Consider the following 22,722-nt stretch of genomic DNA (forward strand, 5'->3'; position numbering starts at 1 on the left):
CTTTTCCTGGGTGGTAAATGTCATTAACTGATTACACATACGAATACTCTTACGCCTTAAATCCTTTTTTCAATGACTTTAAAAAATATATTTTTCAATTAAGTAAAAAAAAATTGTTTTACAAATAAATCCATTTCTTCATTGACTTTTAAAGATATTTTTTCGATGAATAATAAAAAATGTTTACAAATAAATCCTTTTTTCAATGATTCTATAAAAGATGTTTTCAATGAATAAAAAATTGTTTTAAAAATAAATCCTTTTTTTCAATGGTTTTTTAAAAAGATAATTTTTATTCAGTGAAAAAATATTTCACAAATAAATCTATTTTTGCATTGTTTTTTTAAAAAGATATTTTTCAATTAACTAAGATCGATATATTTATGAAATAAAACAATAAAATTATTAAAACATTTATTTTTAAATTTTCTTTTTTTTTTTTAGAGAAGTAATTTTTCCCATACACCGGTCGGCGGTGTTCTAGTTTTTTGTGCACTTTTGGAAATGCCCGAAAATGGGGGGGGGGGCACTGAAATGCAAATCTTCCGCATTTCTTTATACAAACGTATTTAACCACATTTTTATATGAAGATTATTTTGATTATTTTGATTATTCTAATTACTGTTTTCAGTTTCGACTAATCAAATAATAATGAAGTGTTCAGTCTTTAATAATATGATGAATTTCATGTTTTCATAGATTTTAATTTTTAATGAATTGGGCACACATAAACAAAAAGGAAAATTACTGAAGAAATCGAAACAATTCTTCATTGACAAATACAATCTTAACTTGATAGGAAAACAATTCTTCATTGACAAATACAATCTTAACTTGATAGGAAAACAATTCTTCATTGACAAATATAATCTTAACTTGATAGGAAAACAATTCGGCATACGTAACTAATTCCCGGACATGTTTACACTAGGGACGAAATAATGATTACACCGTGTTGTGGTGACCTAAATTCATTGTTGATTTTTTTCTTTAAATAATTGTACGTTTAAATCGTGTTTGTCATCTTTTAATTTGGATTCTTTTATATTTTATTTCTTAATGAATTTAATACACAAAACAAAAGTTGTATCAATTTACTAAAGAAAACGAATTTTTCTGTTTTGAACGCAAAAGAAAACACGAATTCATCCCGATTTTTTTTTCTTTTTGTATTGAATTCCTGGACTGAAAGGTAAGTATTTTTCTTCTTTTTTTTTTTTTACACGTATGAAATAAATCCCATTAAACAACTTTTAGACATTAAAATAATTTTATTTTTATTGCAATACAATAAATATTGATTCAACCATGCTTCAAACATGAAAAAAAAAAAAATGAATCTTCGATTTTAAAAAATCTCCGAAAAAATATATTATTCAGTTTGACATTTAGATTTTTTAAATGTTTTTATTTATATAAAACTTATATGCTTTCTTAGAAAATAATGATTTTTAACATAAACACAATAAGTTGATTGAATTGTTAAACAACTGATCAAAAAATTGCTTTTTCGGTTTTTAATTGTTTTAACATTAAAAAAATAAATATTTTTCCGTCTACACTTAGTTCATATGTCGCTAGAAAATTGTGTTCGATTTTTGATATTTCATCCAATATTTATAAAATGAGCACCCATCACCAATTAGAAATTTGCGTAAAAAAAAAATATTGGTGAATGTTTACAATCGAACCAAGTATAGTTTTTCCTCTAAAAAACTTCTAACACTATTTTGTGTTAATGCAGAGAGTGATCCGCCGTGCTATTTTTTTTTTAACGTATTTCCACGTTTTATTAAAGTTTTATGATATGCTTTATTCAATTGTAAGGTTAAAGTACAGAATAGGTACAAAACACCCCCATGTTAAAAATGGCTCTTAAAATAATAACGTTATTTCAGCACCGATCACTCTCTGCATGAGTACCCTCTATTTTATTTTATTTACTTTTGTCATTATATATGAAAAGCCATTAAAAAGAATTAAAAAAACAAAACTTAATATTTTGTAATATTTTGATATATAAATGTAACGTAAAATGATTTTAGTTTTGATTTTGGAAGGTAGGATTTAAGCCCACGTGTTGTTAACTATTCTGTACTTTAATCTAATAATTTAACAAGCAAACTATTATTTAAATATCGTTTGTCATAACAAATATTGCAGAATATGTCACCGTGACATTATTTGGGTGGATTTTTTACAGCATTTTGTTTAGATTTTGGTTTTTGAGCGATTACCACAATGACTGTCTCATGTCAGGCATTGTTTTTTCTTGTTCTAACGTAAGACTCTGGAGTTTTTTTTTGGGGGGGGGGTATCAAAGTACATAAAACCATCAAAATACATTAAAACACAAACTTATACAGGTAGGTAGAAGAGTTACGTATTTTGCATTTGATAACATTTGTTTGTTATGTATTTGTATATTTATCACTATTTCGTTTATTGTAAAAAATACAATTTTCCCTTGCTTTCTAAATAATCTCGTTTTTAAAATAATAACCTTATTATTAATGAGGGTGTTTTTTTTATTAATTTAATTATAATACAAACTTCCTTTCTAAATAATAGCGTTAATTAATGAGGGGAGTTTTTATTATTATTATTATTATTATTATTATTTTTTATATAATACAATCTTACTTTCTAAATATTAACGTTATTATTGATGTGGGGAGTTTTTTTTATTAATTTTTTATATAATACAACCTTGCTTTTTATGAGTTTTTAAAAATTATTTTTTTTTTTTATAATACTACCATCCTTTTTAAAAGATAAAGTTTTTAATGAGGGGAGTTTTAAAAAAAATTAATAATACGACCATCTTTCTAAATAATAACGTTATTATTAATTAGGGGAGTTTTTTTTTAATTTTTTATATAATACAACCTTGCTTTCCGAAAAGCTGACTGGGAAGCCATCACGGAACTAATTAGAGATGCTCCATGGAAAAATATTTTCTCTCTCCCTGCTGAACAATGTGCAAACGAGACCACTGACTGGTTCAAAACTGCAATCGAAGCGCATGTTCCCATGCGGAAATTTTATAGTAAGCCCCACTCTCCCCAATGGTTTACGTCGACTTGTGCAACTGCCATTGCTCAAAAGCAGCATGCATACCGTAGGTTTAACCGACATCAGTCTAATTCAAACAGACTGAAGTATATAGAAGCTAGAAATAACGTTAAGAAAGAAATAGCGACAGCTAAGAGAGAATTTACGGAAACCACTAAAAAGCGCATCGAAGCACAAAAACTAGGAACTCGAGACTTCTGGAAAATCTACAACAGTGTAGTAAATAATGGGCAACCAACAATTCCCCCACTAACCAACAATCACGAGGTTGTCTCCTCAGCAACTGACAAGGCTAACATGCTTGCCAGTCGGTTTGCCTCAAACTCCACACTGGACCCTTCCAACCACCCCCTACCTGACTTTCCTATGTGGACAGACGCCACACTAGACGATCTGAAAACCACCCCTGCTCAGGTGCATGCTATCATAAAAAACCTTGACACCGCAAAAGCATGTGGACCCGATCTTATCCCAGCTGTGCTATTAAAAAAGTGCTCAGCCAAAGTAGCTCCAGTTCTCTCCAAACTCTACAACAAATGTCTTAATGAAGCTTGCTTTCCAGGCTGTTGGAAAACTGCTTCTGTTGTACCAGTATTCAAGAATTCTGGCGAAAGGACAGACCCATCAAATTATCGCCCCATTAGCCTCCTCCCACTTTTTGCCAAAATATTTGAGACCATAATTAACCATGCTCTAGTCCATCATCTTACAGATGCTAAACTACTGACTGACAAACAATATGGATTTAGACAAGCCCGGTCAACAGCAGACATCCTAACTGTGATCTCTGAACGTATATACCATTCACTGGACAAAGCGGGGGAGGGCAGAGTGGTAGCTCTATATATATCTAAGGCTTTTGACAGGGTATGGCATGAGGGTCTCCTCAGTAAAATCAGATCATACGGTATCACTGGTAGAATACTTAACATAATTAAATCCTTCTTAGATAAGAGAAAAATCAAGGTTGTCCTCGACGGTCATATATCTAAACAATATGATATAAATGCGGGGGTGCCCCAGGGTTCTATCCTTGGACCTCTATTGTTCCTGATATTCATAAATGACCTCCCCGACAACATTGCCTCTGAGATGGGTATATATGTTGATGACACTACACTCTATGGCAGGCACGACAGGAAGACGAATGAACACATTTCTAAAGAAATGGCAGAAACACTAGAGGAAGACCTCCAATCTGTATTGGAATGGGGACAAAAGTGGTTGGTCGCGTTCAATGCTGCCGAGACTAAACTAGTTTCATTCAATAATAACAAGAAACCCTCTCTACCACCCATAGCAATGGCCAACGACTCTTTATCTGAGAGTCCATCTTTCAAACTCCTTGGCCTAACGTTCACAGGAAACATGAGTTGGAACAATTACATTGAAGGCATTGCCAGGGCCGCTGCAAGAAAGGTAGGCTCTCTCTACCGTGCTAGACAACTACTAACACCCGAAAGTATCCTGTACCTCTATAAGGCCACCATTCGCCCATGTATGGAGTACTGCTGCCACATTTGGGCTGGTGCATCTGCTACTAGTCTCTCGCTCCTTGACAAGGTTCAAAAGAGAGTCGCAAACCTGATAGGCCCTGAACTGGCATCTAAGCTTCAGCCTCTGTCCCATCGACGAAATGTTGCATCCCTCTGCCTTTTCTACAAGTATTTTAGTGGTGAATGCTCTGACGAACTGCAATCACTTGTGCCCCCACGACGTGAGCACCCTCGACAAACCCGACAGGCTGCTAAATCCCACCCCCACACTGTAGAGATCCCTAGATGTAAAAGATCTTTTTACTCCAATAGTTTCTTCCCCAGAACCGCTAGACTCTGGAATTCCATTCCAGGTCCCTGCTTCCCCAACAGTACTGACGTGCAGAAGTTCAAGTGTAACGTGAACCAACACCTTGCTGCCCAAATCCCTACATAGTACCCCAGTAGTGTTGCCCCTGATAGTAGCCCCCTACACCACAGTGGCAATTTGCCTTGTTTGGGGTGAAAATGTAATAAAACATTAAAAAAAAAAAAAATTATTAATGAGGGGAGTTTTTATATAACACAACTTTGCTTTTTATTATTAATGAGGAGGGGGCTTTTAATTGAAACAGAACATAAAAACAATACACGAGTAAAAATTCCCACCTCAGTTTTTATATAACAAAACATATTAGGACACTTATGCACTTATGTTACCGTGCTGAAAAACCATTCTTATTTAGAAAGCTTTTTTTAATGTGGGGTGTTTTGTAATTACATACTTTCACCTAACAATTTAATAAAAACAAAAGGAGGAAAACAGTCTGCAAATAAATAAATATGCAAGATACTCATCTAAACGAACTCCATTTAATTAAATAATATACTATTCTATACAAAGCCGAAAATTGAAGAAAAGATAACGAAAAAACGTAGATTTATAAAACTAAAAAGAAAAAAAACATTGATCGCCCTTTGGGCCTCTGAGCAGTGGATAGAGATGTTGAATCTCTACTGTTGCAAGTGGTGCAGTGAAACAATAACTATAAAAAAGTGAAACAATAACTATAACAAGTGAAACAATAACTATAAAAAGTGAAAAAATAACTATAAAAAGTGAAACAATAACTATAAAAAGTGAAACAATAACTAAAAAAAGTGAAACAATAACTATAAAAAAGTGAAACAATAACTATAAAAAAGTGAAACAATAACTATAAAAAGTGAAACAATAACTATAAAAAAGTGAAACAATAACTAAAAAAAGTGAAACAACAACAATAAAAAAGTGAAACAATAACTATAAAAAGTGACACAATAACAATAAAAAAGTGATACAATAAATATAAAAAAGTTAAACAATAACTATAAAAAAGTGAAACAATAACTATAAAGAACTGAAACAATAACTATAAAAAAGTGAAACAACTATAAAAAGTGAAACAATAGCTATAAAAAGTAAAACAATAACTAGAAAAAAAGTGAAACAGTAACTATAAAAAGTGAAACAATAACTATAAAAAGAGAAACAATAACTATAACAAGTGAAACAATAACTATAAAAACTGAAACAATAATTAAAAAAAAGTGACACAATAACTATAAATATGAAACAATAACTATAAAAACTGAAACAATAACTATAAAAAATGAAAGAATAACTATCAAAAAGTGAAACAATAACTATAAAAAAGTGAAACAATAACTATAAAAAAGTGAAACAATAACAATAAAAAAGTGAAACAATAACTATAAAAAAGTGAAACAATAACTATAAAAAAGTGAAACAATAACTAAAAAAGTGAAACAATAATTATAAAAAAGTGAAACAATAACTATAAAAAGTGAAACAATAACTATAAAAAGTGAAACAATAACTATAAAAAAGTGAAACAATAACTATACAAAAGTGAAACAATAACTATAAAAAAATGAAACAATAACTATAAAAAAGTGAAACAATAACTATAAAAAAGTGAAACGATAACTATAAAAAAGTGAAATAATAACTATAAAAAAGTGAAACAATAACTATAAAAAAGTGAAACAATAACTATAAAAAAGTGAAACAACAACTATAAAAAAGTGAAACAATAACTATAAAAAAGTGAAAGAAAAACTATAAAAAACTGAAACAATAACTATTAAAAAGTGAAACAATAACAATAAAAAAGTGAAACAATAACTATTAAAAAGTGAAACAATAACTATAAAAAAGTGAATAATTAACAAAAAAAGTGAAACAATAACTATAAAAAAGTGAATAATTAACAAAAAAAGTAAAACAGTAACTATAAAAAAATGAAACAATAACTATAAAAAAGTGAAACAATAACTATAAAAAAGTGAAACAATAACTATTAAAAAGTGAAACAATAACAATAAAAAACTGAAACAATAACTATTAAAAAGTGAAACAATAACAATAAAAAACTGAAACAATAACTATTAAAAAGTGAAACAATAACTATAAAAAAGTGAATAATTAACAAAAAAAGTGAAACAATAACTATAAAAAAGTGAATAATTAACAAAAAAAGTAAAACAGTAACTATAAAAAAATGAAACAATAACTATAAAAAAGTGAAACAATAACTATAAAAAAGTGAAACAATAACTATAAAAAGTGAAACAATAACTAAAAAAGTGAAACAATAACTATAAAAAGTGAAACAATAACTATAAAAAAGTGAAACAATAACTATAAAAAGTGAAACAATAACTATAAAAAGGTGAAACAATAACTATAAAAAAGTGAAACAATAACTATAAAAAAGTGAAACAATAACTAAAAAAGTGAAACAATAATTATAAAAAAGTGAAACAATAACTATAAAAAGTGAAACAATAACTATAAAAAAGTGAATAATTAACAAAAAAAGTGAAACAATAACTATAAAAAAGTGAATAATTAACAAAAAAAGTGAAACAATAACTATAAAAAAGTGAATAATTAACAAAAAAAGTGAAACAATAACTATAAAAAAGTGAATAATTAACAAAAAAAGTAAAACAATAACTATAAAAAAGTGAATAATTAACAAAAAAAGTGAAACAATAACTATAAAAAAGTGAATAATAAACAAAAAAAGTGAAACAATAACTATAAAAAAGTGAATAATTAACAAAAAAAGTGAAACAATAACTATAAAAAAGTGAATAATTAACAAAAAAAGTGAAACAATAACTATAAAAAAGTGAATAATTAACAAAAAAAGTGAAACAATAACTATAAAAAAGTGAATAATTAACAAAAAAAGTGAAACAATAACTATAAAAAAGTGAATAATTAACAAAAAAAGTAAAACAATAACTATAAAAAAGTGAATAATTAACAAAAAAAGTGAAACAATAACTATAAAAAAGTGAATAATTAACAAAAAAAGTGAAACAATAACTATAAAAAAGTGAATAATTAACAAAAAAAGTGAAACAATAACTATAAAATAGTGAATAATTAACAAAAAAAGTAAAACAGTAACTATAAAAAAAATGAAACAATAACTATAAAAAAGTGAAACAATAACTATAAAAAAGTGAAACAATAACTATAAAAAGTGAAACAATAACTAAAAAAGTGAAACAATAACTATAAAAAGTGAAACAATAACTATAAAAAAGTGAAACAATAACTATAAAAAGTGAAACAATAACTATAAAAAGGTGAAACAATAACTATAAAAAAGTGAAACAATAACTATAAAAAAGTGAAACAATAACTATAAAAAGTGAAACAATAACTATAAAAAAGTGAAAGAAAAACTATAAAAAAGTGAAAGAAAAACTATAAAAAACTGAAACAATAACTATTAAAAACTGAAACAATAACTATTAAAAAGTGAAACAATAACTATAAAAAAGTGAATAATTAACAAAAAAAGTGAAACAATAACTATAAAAAAGTAAAACAGTAACTATAAAAAAGTGAAACAATAACTATAGAAAAGTGAAACAATAACTATAAACGAGTGAAACAATAACTATAAAAAAGTGAAACAATAACTATAAAAAAGTGAAACAATAACTATAAAAAAAGTGAAACAATAACTATAAAAAGTGAAACAATAACTATAAAAAGTGAAACAATAATTATAAAAAAGTGAAACAATAACTATAAAAAGTGAAACAATAACTATAAAAAGTGAAACAATAACTATAAAAAGTGAAACAATAACTATGAAAACTGAAACAATAACTAAAAAAGTGAAACAATAATTATAAAAAAGTGAAACAATAACTATAAAAAGTGAAACAATAACTATAAAAAGTGAAACAATAACTATAAAAAGTGAAACAATAACTATAAAAAGTTAAACAATAACTATAAAAAGTGAAACAATAACTATAAAAAAGTGAAACAATAACTATAAAAAAGTGAAACAATAACTATAAAAAAATGAAACAATAACTATAAAAAAGTGAAACAATAACTATAAAAAAGTGAAACGATAACTATAAAAAAGTGAAATAATAACTATAAAAAGTGAAACAATAACTATAAAAAAGTGAAACAATAACTATAAAAAAGTGAAACAATAACTATAAAAAAGTGAAAGAAAAACTATAAAAAACTGAAACAATAACTATAAAAAGTGAAACAATAACTATAAAAAGTGAAACAATAACGATAAAAAAATGAAACATTAACTATAAAAAGTGAAACAATAACTATAAAAAAGTGAATAATAAACAAAAAAAGTGAAACAATAATTATAAAAAGTGGACCAATAATTATAAAAAAGTGAAACAATAACTATAAAAACTGAAATAATAACTATAAACAAGTGAAACAATAACTATAAAAAGTGAAACAATAACTATAAAAAAGTGAAACAAAAACTATAAAAAAGTGAAACAATAACTAAAAAAAGTGAAACAATAACTAAAAAAAGTGAAACAATAACTATAAAAAACTGAAAAAATAACTATAAAAAAGTTAAACACTAACTAAAAAGTGAAACAATAACTATAAAAAAGTGAAACAATAACTATAAAAAAGTGAAAAAGTAACTAAAAAAGTGAAACAACAACTATAAAAAGTGAAACAAAAACTATGAAAAAATGAAACAATAATTATAAAAAAATGAAACAATAACTATAAAAAGTGAAACAATAACTATAAAAAGTGAAACAATAACTATACAAAAGTGAAACAATAACTATAACAAGTGAAACAATAACTATGAAAACTGAAACAATAATTATAAAAAGTGGACCAATAATTATAAAAAAGTGAAACAATAACTATAAAAACTGAAATAATAACTATAAAAAGTGAAACAATTATAAAAAAGTGAAACCATAACTATAAAACAGTGAAACAATAACTATAAAAAGTGAAACAATAACTATAAAAAAGTGAAACAATAACTATAAAAAAGTGAAACAATAACTATAAAAAGTGAAACAATAACTATAAAAAGTGAAACAATAACTATAAAAAAGTGAAACAATAACTATAAAAAGTGAAACAATTACTATAGAAAAGTGAAACAATAACTATAAACGAGTGAAACAATAACTATAAACGAGTGAAACAATAACTATAAAAAAGTGAAACAATAACTATAAAAAAGTGAAACAATAACTATAAAAAGTGAAACAATAACTATAAAAAAAGTGAAACAATAACTATAAAAAGTGAAACAATAACTATAAAAAGTGAAACAATAATTATAAAAAAGTGAAACAATAACTATAAAAAGTGAAACAATAACTATAAAAAGTGAAACAATAACTATAAAAAGTGAAACAATAACTATGAAAACTGAAACAATAACTAAAAAAGTGAAACAATAATTATAAAAAAGTGAAACAATAACTATAAAAAGTGAAACAATAACTATAAAAAGTGAAACAATAACTATAAAAAGTGAAACAATAACTATAAAAAGTTAAACAATAACTATAAAAAGTGAAACAATAACTATAAAAAAGTGAAACAATAACTATAAAAAAGTGAAACAATAACTATAAAAAAATGAAACAATAACTATAAAAAAGTGAAACAATAACTATAAAAAAGTGAAACGATAACTATAAAAAAGTGAAATAATAACTATAAAAAGTGAAACAATAACTATAAAAAAGTGAAACAATAACTATAAAAAAGTGAAACAATAACTATAAAAAAGTGAAAGAAAAACTATAAAAAACTGAAACAATAACTATTAAAAAGTGAAACAATAACTATAAAAAGTGAAACAATAACGATAAAAAAATGAAACATTAACTATAAAAAGTGAAACAATAACTATAAAAAAGTGAATAATAAACAAAAAAAGTGAAACAATAATTATAAAAAGTGGACCAATAATTATAAAAAAGTGAAACAATAACTATAAAAACTGAAATAATAACTATAAAAAGTGAAACAATTATAAAAAAGTGAAACCATAACTATAAAACAGTGAAACAATAACTATAAAAAGTGAAACAATAACTATAAAAAAGTGAAACAATAACTATAAAAAAGTGAAACAATAACTATAAAAAGTGAAACAATAACTATAAAAAGTGAAACAATAACTATAAAAAAGTGAAACAATAACTATAAAAAGTGAAACAATAACTATAAAAAAGTGAAACAATAACTATAAAAAAGTGAAACAATAACTATAAACAAGTGAAACAATAACTATAAAAAAGTGAAACAATAACTATAAAAAAGTGAAACAATAACTATAAAAAGTGAAACAATAACTATAAAAAAAGTGAAACAATAACTATAAAAAGTGAAACAATAACTATAAAAAGTGAAACAATAATTATAAAAAAGTGAAACATTAACTATAAAAAGTGAAACAATAACTATAAAAAGTGAAACAATAACTATAAAAAGTGAAACAATAACTAAAAAAGTGAAACAATAATTATAAAAAAGTGAAACAATAACTATAAAAAGTGAAACAATAACTATAAAAAGTGAAACAATAACTATAAAAAGTGAAACAATAACTATAAAAAGTGAAACAATAACTATAAAAAGTGAAACAATAACTATAAAAAATGAAACAATAACTATAAAAAAGTGAAACAATAACTATAAAAAAGTGAAACATTAACTATGAAAAGTGAAACAATAACTATAAAAAGTGAAACAATAACTATAAAAAGTGAAACAATAACTATAAAAAAATGAAACAATAATTATACAAAAATGAAACAATAACTATAAAAAGTGAAACAATAACTACAAAAGTGAAACAATAACTATAAAAAAAGTGAAACAATAACTATAAAAAGTGAAACAATAACTATAAAAAAGTGAATAATTAACAAAAAAAGTAAAACAACTATAAAAAAGTGAAACAATAACTATAAAAAAGTGAAACAATAACTATAAAAAAGTGAAAGAAAAACTATAAAAAAGTGAAACAATAACTATAAAAAAGTGAATAATTAACAAAAAAAGTAAAACAATAACTATAAAAAAGTGAATAATTAACAAAAAAAGTGAAACAATAACTATAAAAAAGTGAATAATTAACAAAAAAAGTGAAACAATAACTATAAAAAAGTGAATAATTAACAAAAAAAGTGAAACAATAACTATAAAAAAGTGAATAATTAACAAAAAAAGTGAAACAATAACTATAAAAAAGTGAAACAATAACTATAAAAAGTGAATAATTAACAAAAAAAGTGAAACAATAACTATAAAAAGTGAAACAATAACTATAAAAAGTGAAACAATAACTATAAAAAAATGAAACAATAATTATACAAAAATGAAACAATAACTATAAAAAGTGAAACAATAACTACAAAAGTGAAACAATAACTATAAAAAAAGTGAAACAATAACTATAAAAAGTGAAACAATAACTATAAAAAGTGAAACAATAACTATAAAAAAGTGAAACAATAACTATAAAAAAATGAAACAATAACTATAAAAAAGTGAAACAATAACTATAAAAAAGTGAAACGATAACTATAAAAAAGTGAAATAATAACTATAAAAAGTGAAACAAAAACTATAAAAAAGTGAAACAATAACTATAAAAAAGTGAAACAATAACTATAAAAAAGTGAAACAATAACTATAAAAAAGTGAAAGAAAAACTATAAAAAAGTGAAACAATAACTATAAAAAAGTGAATAATTAACAAAAAAAGTAAAACAATAACTATAAAAAAGTGAATAATTAACAAAAAAAGTGAAACAATAACTATAAAAAAGTGAATAATTAACAAAAAAAGTAAAACAATAACTATAAAAAAGTGAATAATTAACAAAAAAAGTGAAACAATAACTATAAAAAAGTGAATAATTAACAAAAAAAGTGAAACAATAACTATAAAAAAGTGAATAATTAACAAAAAAAGTGAAACAATAACTATAAAAAAGTGAATAATTAACAAAAAAAGTAAAACAATAACTATAAAAAAGTGAAACAATAACTATAAAAAAGTGAAACAATAACTATAAAAAAGTGAAAGAAAAACTATAAAAAAGTGAAACAATAACTATAAAAAAGTGAATAATTAACAAAAAAAGTAAAACAATAACTATAAAAAAGTGAATAATTAACAAAAAAAGTGAAACAATAACTATAAAAAAGTGAATAATTAACAAAAAAAGTGAAACAATAACTATAAAAAAGTGAATAATTAACAAAAAAAGTGAAACAATAACTATAAAAAAGTGAATAATTAACCAAAAAAGTAAAACAATAACTATAAAAAAGTGAATAATTAACAAAAAAAGTGAAACAATAACTATAAAAAAGTGAATAATTAACAAAAAAAGTGAAACAATAACTATAAAAAAGTGAATAATTAACAAAAAAAGTGAAACAATAACTATAAAAAAGTGAAACAATAACTATAAAAAGTGAATAATTAACAAAAAAAGTGAAACAATAACTATAAAAAAGTGAATAATTAACAAAAAAAGTGAAACAATAACTATAAAAAAGTGAATAATTAACAAAAAAAGTGAAACAATAACTATAAAAAAGTGAATAATTAACAAAAAAAGTAAAACAATAACTATAAAAAAGTGAATAATTAACAAAAAAAGTGAAACAATAACTATAAAAAAGTGAATAATTAACAAAAAAAGTGAAACAATAACTATAAAAAGTGAAACAATAACTATAAAAAAGTGAATAATTAACAAAAAAAGTGAAACAATAACTATAATAAAGTGAATAATTAACAAAAAAAGTGAAACAATAACTATAAAAAAGTGAATAATTAACAAAAAAAGTGAAACAATAACTATAAAAAAGTGAATAATTAACAAAAAAAGTAAAACAATAACTATAAAAAAGTGAATAATTAACAAAAAAAGTGAAACAATAACTATAAAAAAGTGAATAATTAACAAAAAAAGTGAAACAATAACTATAAAAAAGTGAATAATTAACAAAAAAAGTGAAACAATAACAATAAAAAAGTGAATAATTAACAAAAAAAGTAAAACAATAACTATAAAAAAGTGAATAATTAACAAAAAAAGTGAAACAATAACTATAAAAAAGTGAATAATTAACAAAAAAAGTGAAACAATAACTATAAAAAAGTGAATAATTAACAAAAAAAGTGAAACAATAACTATAAAAAAGTGAATAATTAACAAAAAAAGTGAAACAATAACTATAAAAAAGTGAATAATTAACAAAAAAAGTGAAACAGTAACTATAAAAAGTGAAACAATAACTATAAAAGAGTTAATAATTAACAAAAAAAGTGAAACAATAACTATAATAAAGTGAATAATTAACAAAAAAAGTGAAACAACAACTATAAAAAAGTGAATAATTAACAAAAAAAGTGAAACAATAACTATAAAAAAGTGAATAATTAACAAAAAAAGTAAAACAATAACTATAAAAAAGTGAATAATTAACAAAAAAAGTGAAACAATAACTATAAAAAAGTGAATAATTAACAAAAAAAGTGAAACAATAACTATAAAAAAGTGAATAATTAACAAAAAAAGTAAAACAATAACTATAAAAAAGTGAATAATTAACAAAAAAGTGAAACAATAACTATAAAAAAGTGAATAATTAACAAAAAAAGTGAAACAATAACTATAAAAAAGTGAATAATTAACAAAAAAAGTAAAACAATAACTATAAAAAAGTGAAACAATAACTATAAAAAAGTGAAACAATAACTATAAAAAAGTGAAAGAAAAACTATAAAAAAGTGAAACAATAACTATAAAAAAGTGAATAATTAACAAAAAAAGTGAAACAATAACTATAAAAAAGTGAATAATTAACAAAAAAAGTGAAACAATAACTATAAAAAAGTGAATAATTAACAAAAAAAGTGAATAATTAACAAAAAAAGTGAAACAATAACTATAAAAAAGTGAATAATTAACAAAAAAAGTGAAACAATAACTATAAAAAAGTCAATAATTAACAAAAAAAGTGAAACAATAACTATAAAAAAGTGAATAATTAACAAAAAAAGTAAAACAATAACTATAAAAAAGTGAATAATTAACAAAAAAAGTGAAACAATAACTATAAAAAAGTGAATAATTAACAAAAAAAGTGAAACAATAACTATAAAAAAGTGAATAATTAACAAAAAAAGTGAAACAATAACTATAAAAAAGTGAATAATTAACAAAAAAAGTGAAACAATAACTATAAAAAAGTGAATAATTAACAAAAAAAGTAAAACAATAACTATAAAAAAGTGAATAATTAACAAAAAAAGTGAAACAATAACTATAAAAAAGTGAATAATTAACAAAAAAAGTGAAACAATAACTATAAAAAAGTGAATAATTAACAAAAAAAGTGAAACAATAACTATAAAAAAGTGAATAATTAACAAAAAAAGTAAAACAATAACTATAAAAAAGTGAATAATTAACAAAAAAAGTGAAACAATAACTATAAAAAAGTGAATAATTAACAAAAAAAGTGAAACAATAACTATAAAAAAGTGAATAATTAACAAAAAAAGTGAAACAATAACTATAAAAAAGTGAATAATTAACAAAAAAAGTGAAACAATAACTATAAAAAAGTGAATAATTAACAAAAAAAGTGAAACAATAACTATAAAAAAGTGAATAATTAACAAAAAAAGTAAAACAATAACAATAAAAAAGTGAATAATTAACAAAAAAAGTGAAACAATAACTATAAAAAAGTGAATAATTAACAAAAAAAGTGAAACAATAACTATAAAAAAGTGAATAATTAACAAAAAAAGTGAAACAATAACTATAAAAAAGTGAATAATTAACAAAAAAAGTGAAACAATAACTATAAAAAAGTGAATAATTAACAAAAAAAGTGAAACAATAACTATAAAAAAGTGAATAATTAACAAAAAAAGTGAAACAATAACTATAAAAAAGTGAATAATTAACAAAAAAAGTAAAACAATAACTATAAAAAAGTGAATAATTAACAAAAAAAGTGAAACAATAACTATAAAAAAGTGAATAATTAACAAAAAAAGTGAAACAATAACTATAAAAAAGTGAATAATTAACAAAAAAAGTGAAACAATAACTATAAAAAAGTGAATAATTAACAAAAAAAGTGAAACAATAACTATAAAAAAGTGAATAATTAACAAAAAAAGTGAAACAATAACTATAAAAAAGTGAATAATTAACAAAAAAAGTGAAACAATAACTATAAAAAAGTGAATAATTAACAAAAAAAGTGAAACAATAACAATAAAAAAGTGAATAAATAACAAAAAAAGTAAAACAATAACTATAAAAAAGTGAAACAATAACTATAAAAAAGTGAAACAATAACTATAAAAAAGTGAAAGAAAAACTATAAAAAAGTGAAACAATAACTATAAAAAAGTGAATAATTAACAAAAAAAGTGAAACAATAACTATAAAAAAGTGAATAATTAACAAAAAAAGTGAAACAATAACTATAAAAAAGTGAATAATTAACAAAAAAAGTGAATAATTAACAAAAAAAGTGAAACAATAACTATAAAAAAGTGAATAATTAACAAAAAAAGTGAAACAATAACAATAAAAAAGTGAATAATTAACAAAAAAAGTGAAACAATAACTATAAAAAAGTGAATAATTAACAAAAAAAGTGAAACAATAACAATAAAAAAGTGAATAATTAACAAAAAAAGTGAAACAATAACTATAAAAAAGTGAATAATTAACAAAAAAAGTGAATAATTAACAAAAAAAGTGAAACAATAACTATAAAAAAGTGAATAATTAACAAAAAAAGTGAAACAATAACAATAAAAAAGTGAAACAATAACTATAAAAAAGTGAATAATTAACAAAAAAAGTAAAACAATAACTATAAAAAAGTGAATAATTAACAAAAAAAGTGAAACAATAACTATAAAAAAGTGAATAATTAACAAAAAAAGTGAAACAATAACTATAAAAAAGTGAATAATTAACAAAAAAAGTGAAACAATAACTATAAAAAAGTGAATAATTAACAAAAAAAGTGAAACAATAACTATAAAAAAGTGAATAATTAACAAAAAAAGTGAAACAATAACTATAAAAAAGTGAATAATTAACAAAAAAAGTGAAACAATAACTATAAAAAAGTGAATAATTAACAAAAAAAGTAAAACAATAACTATAAAAAAGTGAATAATTAACAAAAAAAGTGAAACAATAACTATAAAAAAGTGAATAATTAACAAAAAAAGTGAAACAATAACTATAAAAAAGTGAATAATTAACAAAAAAAGTGAAACAATAACTATAAAAAAGTGAATAATTAACAAAAAAAGTGAAACAATAACTATAAAAAAGTGAATAATTAACAAAAAAAGTGAAACAATAACTATAAAAAAGTGAATAATTAACAAAAAAAGTGAAACAATAACTATAAAAAAGTGAATAATTAACAAAAAAAGTGAAACAATAACAATAAAAAAGTGAATAAATAACAAAAAAAGTAAAACAATAACTATAAAAAAGTGAAACAATAACTATAAAAAAGTGAAACAATAACTATAAAAAAGTGAAAGAAAAACTATAAAAAAGTGAAACAATAACTATAAAAAAGTGAATAATTAACAAAAAAAGTGAAACAATAACTATAAAAAAGTGAATAATTAACAAAAAAAGTGAAACAATAACTATAAAAAAGTGAATAATTAACAAAAAAAGTGAAACAATAACTATAAAAAAGTGAATAATTAACAAAAAAAGTGAAACAATAACTATAAAAAAGTGAATAATTAACAAAAAAAGTGAAACAATAACTATAAAAAAGTGAATAATTAACAAAAAAAGTGAAACAATAACTATAAAAAAGTGAATAATTAACAAAAAAAGTGAAACAATAACAATAAAAAAGTGAATAAATAACAAAAAAAGTAAAACAATAACTATAAAAAAGTGAAACAATAACTATAAAAAAGTGAAACAATAACTATAAAAAAGTGAAAGAAAAACTATAAAAAAGTGAAACAATAACTATAAAAAAGTGAATAATTAACAAAAAAAGTAAAACAATAACTATAAAAAAGTGAATAATTAACAAAAAAAGTGAAACAATAACTATAAAAAAGTGAATAATTAACAAAAAAAGTGAAACAATAACTATAAAAAAGTGAATAATTAACAAAAAAAGTGAAACAATAACAATAAAAAAGTGAATAATTAACAAAAAAAGTAAAACAATAACTATAAAAAAGTGAATAATTAACAAAAAAAGTGAAACAATAACTATAAAAAAGTGAATAATTAACAAAAAAAGTGAAACAATAACTATAAAAAAGTGAATAATTAACAAAAAAAGTGAAACAATAACTATAAAAAAGTGAATAATTAACAAAAAAAGTGAAACAATAACTATAAAAAAGTGAATAATTAACAAAAAAAGTGAAACAGTAACTATAAAAAGTGAAACAATAACTATAAAAGAGTTAATAATTAACAAAAAAAGTGAAACAATAACTATAATAAAGTGAATAATTAACAAAAAAAGTGAAACAACAACTATAAAAAAGTGAATAATTAACAAAAAAAGTGAAACAATAACTATAAAAAAGTGAATAATTAACAAAAAAAGTAAAACAATAACTATAAAAAAGTGAATAATTAACAAAAAAAGTGAAACAATAACTATAAAAAAGTGAATAATTAACAAAAAAAGTGAAACAATAACTATAAAAAAGTGAATAATTAACAAAAAAAGTAAAACAATAACTATAAAAAAGTGAATAATTAACAAAAAAGTGAAACAATAACTATAAAAAAGTGAATAATTAACAAAAAAAGTGAAACAATAACTATAAAAAAGTGAATAATTAACAAAAAAAGTAAAACAATAACTATAAAAAAGTGAAACAATAACTATAAAAAAGTGAAACAATAACTATAAAAAAGTGAAAGAAAAACTATAAAAAAGTGAAACAATAACTATAAAAAAGTGAATAATTAACAAAAAAAGTGAAACAATAACTATAAAAAAGTGAATAATTAACAAAAAAAGTGAAACAATAACTATAAAAAAGTGAATAATTAACAAAAAAAGTGAATAATTAACAAAAAAAGTGAAACAATAACTATAAAAAAGTGAATAATTAACAAAAAAAGTGAAACAATAACTATAAAAAAGTCAATAATTAACAAAAAAAGTGAAACAATAACTATAAAAAAGTGAATAATTAACAAAAAAAGTAAAACAATAACTATAAAAAAGTGAATAATTAACAAAAAAAGTGAAACAATAACTATAAAAAAGTGAATAATTAACAAAAAAAGTGAAACAATAACTATAAAAAAGTGAATAATTAACAAAAAAAGTGAAACAATAACTATAAAAAAGTGAATAATTAACAAAAAAAGTGAAACAATAACTATAAAAAAGTGAATAATTAACAAAAAAAGTAAAACAATAACTATAAAAAAGTGAATAATTAACAAAAAAAGTGAAACAATAACTATAAAAAAGTGAATAATTAACAAAAAAAGTGAAACAATAACTATAAAAAAGTGAATAATTAACAAAAAAAGTGAAACAATAACTATAAAAAAGTGAATAATTAACAAAAAAAGTAAAACAATAACTATAAAAAAGTGAATAATTAACAAAAAAAGTGAAACAATAACTATAAAAAAGTGAATAATTAACAAAAAAAGTGAAACAATAACTATAAAAAAGTGAATAATTAACAAAAAAAGTGAAACAATAACTATAAAAAAGTGAATAATTAACAAAAAAAGTGAAACAATAACTATAAAAAAGTGAATAATTAACAAAAAAAGTGAAACAATAACTATAAAAAAGTGAATAATTAACAAAAAAAGTAAAACAATAACAATAAAAAAGTGAATAATTAACAAAAAAAGTGAAACAATAACTATAAAAAAGTGAATAATTAACAAAAAAAGTGAAACAATAACTATAAAAAAGTGAATAATTAACAAAAAAAGTGAAACAATAACTATAAAAAAGTGAATAATTAACAAAAAAAGTGAAACAATAACTATAAAAAAGTGAATAATTAACAAAAAAAGTGAAACAATAACTATAAAAAAGTGAATAATTAACAAAAAAAGTGAAACAATAACTATAAAAAAGTGAATAATTAACAAAAAAAGTAAAACAATAACTATAAAAAAGTGAATAATTAACAAAAAAAGTGAAACAATAACTATAAAAAAGTGAATAATTAACAAAAAAAGTGAAACAATAACTATAAAAAAGTGAATAATTAACAAAAAAAGTGAAACAATAACTATAAAAAAGTGAATAATTAACAAAAAAAGTGAAACAATAACTATAAAAAAGTGAATAATTAACAAAAAAAGTGAAACAATAACTATAAAAAAGTGAATAATTAACAAAAAAAGTGAAACAATAACTATAAAAAAGTGAATAATTAACAAAAAAAGTGAAACAATAACAATAAAAAAGTGAATAAATAACAAAAAAAGTAAAACAATAACTATAAAAAAGTGAAACAATAACTATAAAAAAGTGAAACAATAACTATAAAAAAGTGAAAGAAAAACTATAAAAAAGTGAAACAATAACTATAAAAAAGTGAATAATTAACAAAAAAAGTGAAACAATAACTATAAAAAAGTGAATAATTAACAAAAAAAGTGAAACAATAACTATAAAAAAGTGAATAATTAACAAAAAAAGTGAATAATTAACAAAAAAAGTGAAACAATAACTATAAAAAAGTGAATAATTAACAAAAAAAGTGAAACAATAACAATAAAAAAGTGAATAATTAACAAAAAAAGTGAAACAATAACTATAAAAAAGTGAATAATTAACAAAAAAAGTGAAACAATAACAATAAAAAAGTGAATAATTAACAAAAAAAGTGAAACAATAACTATAAAAAAGTGAATAATTAACAAAAAAAGTGAATAATTAACAAAAAAAGTGAAACAATAACTATAAAAAAGTGAATAATTAACAAAAAAAGTGAAACAATAACAATAAAAAAGTGAAACAATAACTATAAAAAAGTGAATAATTAACAAAAAAAGTAAAACAATAACTATAAAAAAGTGAATAATTAACAAAAAAAGTGAAACAATAACTATAAAAAAGTGAATAATTAACAAAAAAAGTGAAACAATAACTATAAAAAAGTGAATAATTAACAAAAAAAGTGAAACAATAACTATAAAAAAGTGAATAATTAACAAAAAAAGTGAAACAATAACTATAAAAAAGTGAATAATTAACAAAAAAAGTGAAACAATAACTATAAAAAAGTGAATAATTAACAAAAAAAGTGAAACAATAACTATAAAAAAGTGAATAATTAACAAAAAAAGTAAAACAATAACTATAAAAAAGTGAATAATTAACAAAAAAAGTGAAACAATAACTATAAAAAAGTGAATAATTAACAAAAAAAGTGAAACAATAACTATAAAAAAGTGAATAATTAACAAAAAAAGTGAAACAATAACTATAAAAAAGTGAATAATTAACAAAAAAAGTGAAACAATAACTATAAAAAAGTGAATAATTAACAAAAAAAGTGAAACAATAACTATAAAAAAGTGAATAATTAACAAAAAAAGTGAAACAATAACTATAAAAAAGTGAATAATTAACAAAAAAAGTGAAACAATAACAATAAAAAAGTGAATAAATAACAAAAAAAGTAAAACAATAACTATAAAAAAGTGAAACAATAACTATAAAAAAGTGAAACAATAACTATAAAAAAGTGAAAGAAAAACTATAAAAAAGTGAAACAATAACTATAAAAAAGTGAATAATTAACAAAAAAAGTGAAACAATAACTATAAAAAAGTGAATAATTAACAAAAAAAGTGAAACAATAACTATAAAAAAGTGAATAATTAACAAAAAAAGTGAAACAATAACTATAAAAAAGTGAATAATTAACAAAAAAAGTGAAACAATAACTATAAAAAAGTGAATAATTAACAAAAAAAGTGAAACAATAACTATAAAAAAGTGAATAATTAACAAAAAAAGTGAAACAATAACTATAAAAAAGTGAATAATTAACAAAAAAAGTGAAACAATAACAATAAAAAAGTGAATAAATAACAAAAAAAGTAAAACAATAACTATAAAAAAGTGAAACAATAACTATAAAAAAGTGAAACAATAACTATAAAAAAGTGAAAGAAAAACTATAAAAAAGTGAAACAATAACTATAAAAAAGTGAATAATTAACAAAAAAAGTGAAACAATAACTATAAAAAAGTGAATAATTAACAAAAAAAGTGAAACAATAACTATAAAAAAGTGAATAATTAACAAAAAAGTGAATAATTAACAAAAAAAGTGAAACAATAACTATAAAAAAGTGAATAATTAACAAAAAAAGTGAAACAATAACTATAAAAAAGTGAATAATTAACAAAAAAAGTGAAACAATAACTATAAAAAAGTGAATAATTAACAAAAAAAGTAAAACCATAACTATAAAAAAGTGAAACAATAACTATAAAAAAGTGATACAATAACTATAAAAAAGTTAAACAATAACTATAAAAAAGTGAAACAATAACTATAAAAAAATAAAACAATAACTATAAAAAAGTGAAACAATAACTATAAAAAAGTGATACAATAACTATAAAAAAGTGAAACAATAACTATAAAAAAGTGAAACAATAACTATAAAAAAGTGAATAATTAACAAAAAAAGTGAAACAATAACTATAAAAAAGTGAATAATTAACAAAAAAAGTAAAACAATAACTAT

The sequence above is a fragment of the Euprymna scolopes genome, chromosome 27 (genome assembly GCF_053919585.1).
Source record: "Euprymna scolopes isolate OS-2025 chromosome 27, ASM5391958v1, whole genome shotgun sequence".
Classification (NCBI taxonomy): Eukaryota; Metazoa; Mollusca; class Cephalopoda; order Sepiida; family Sepiolidae; genus Euprymna; species Euprymna scolopes.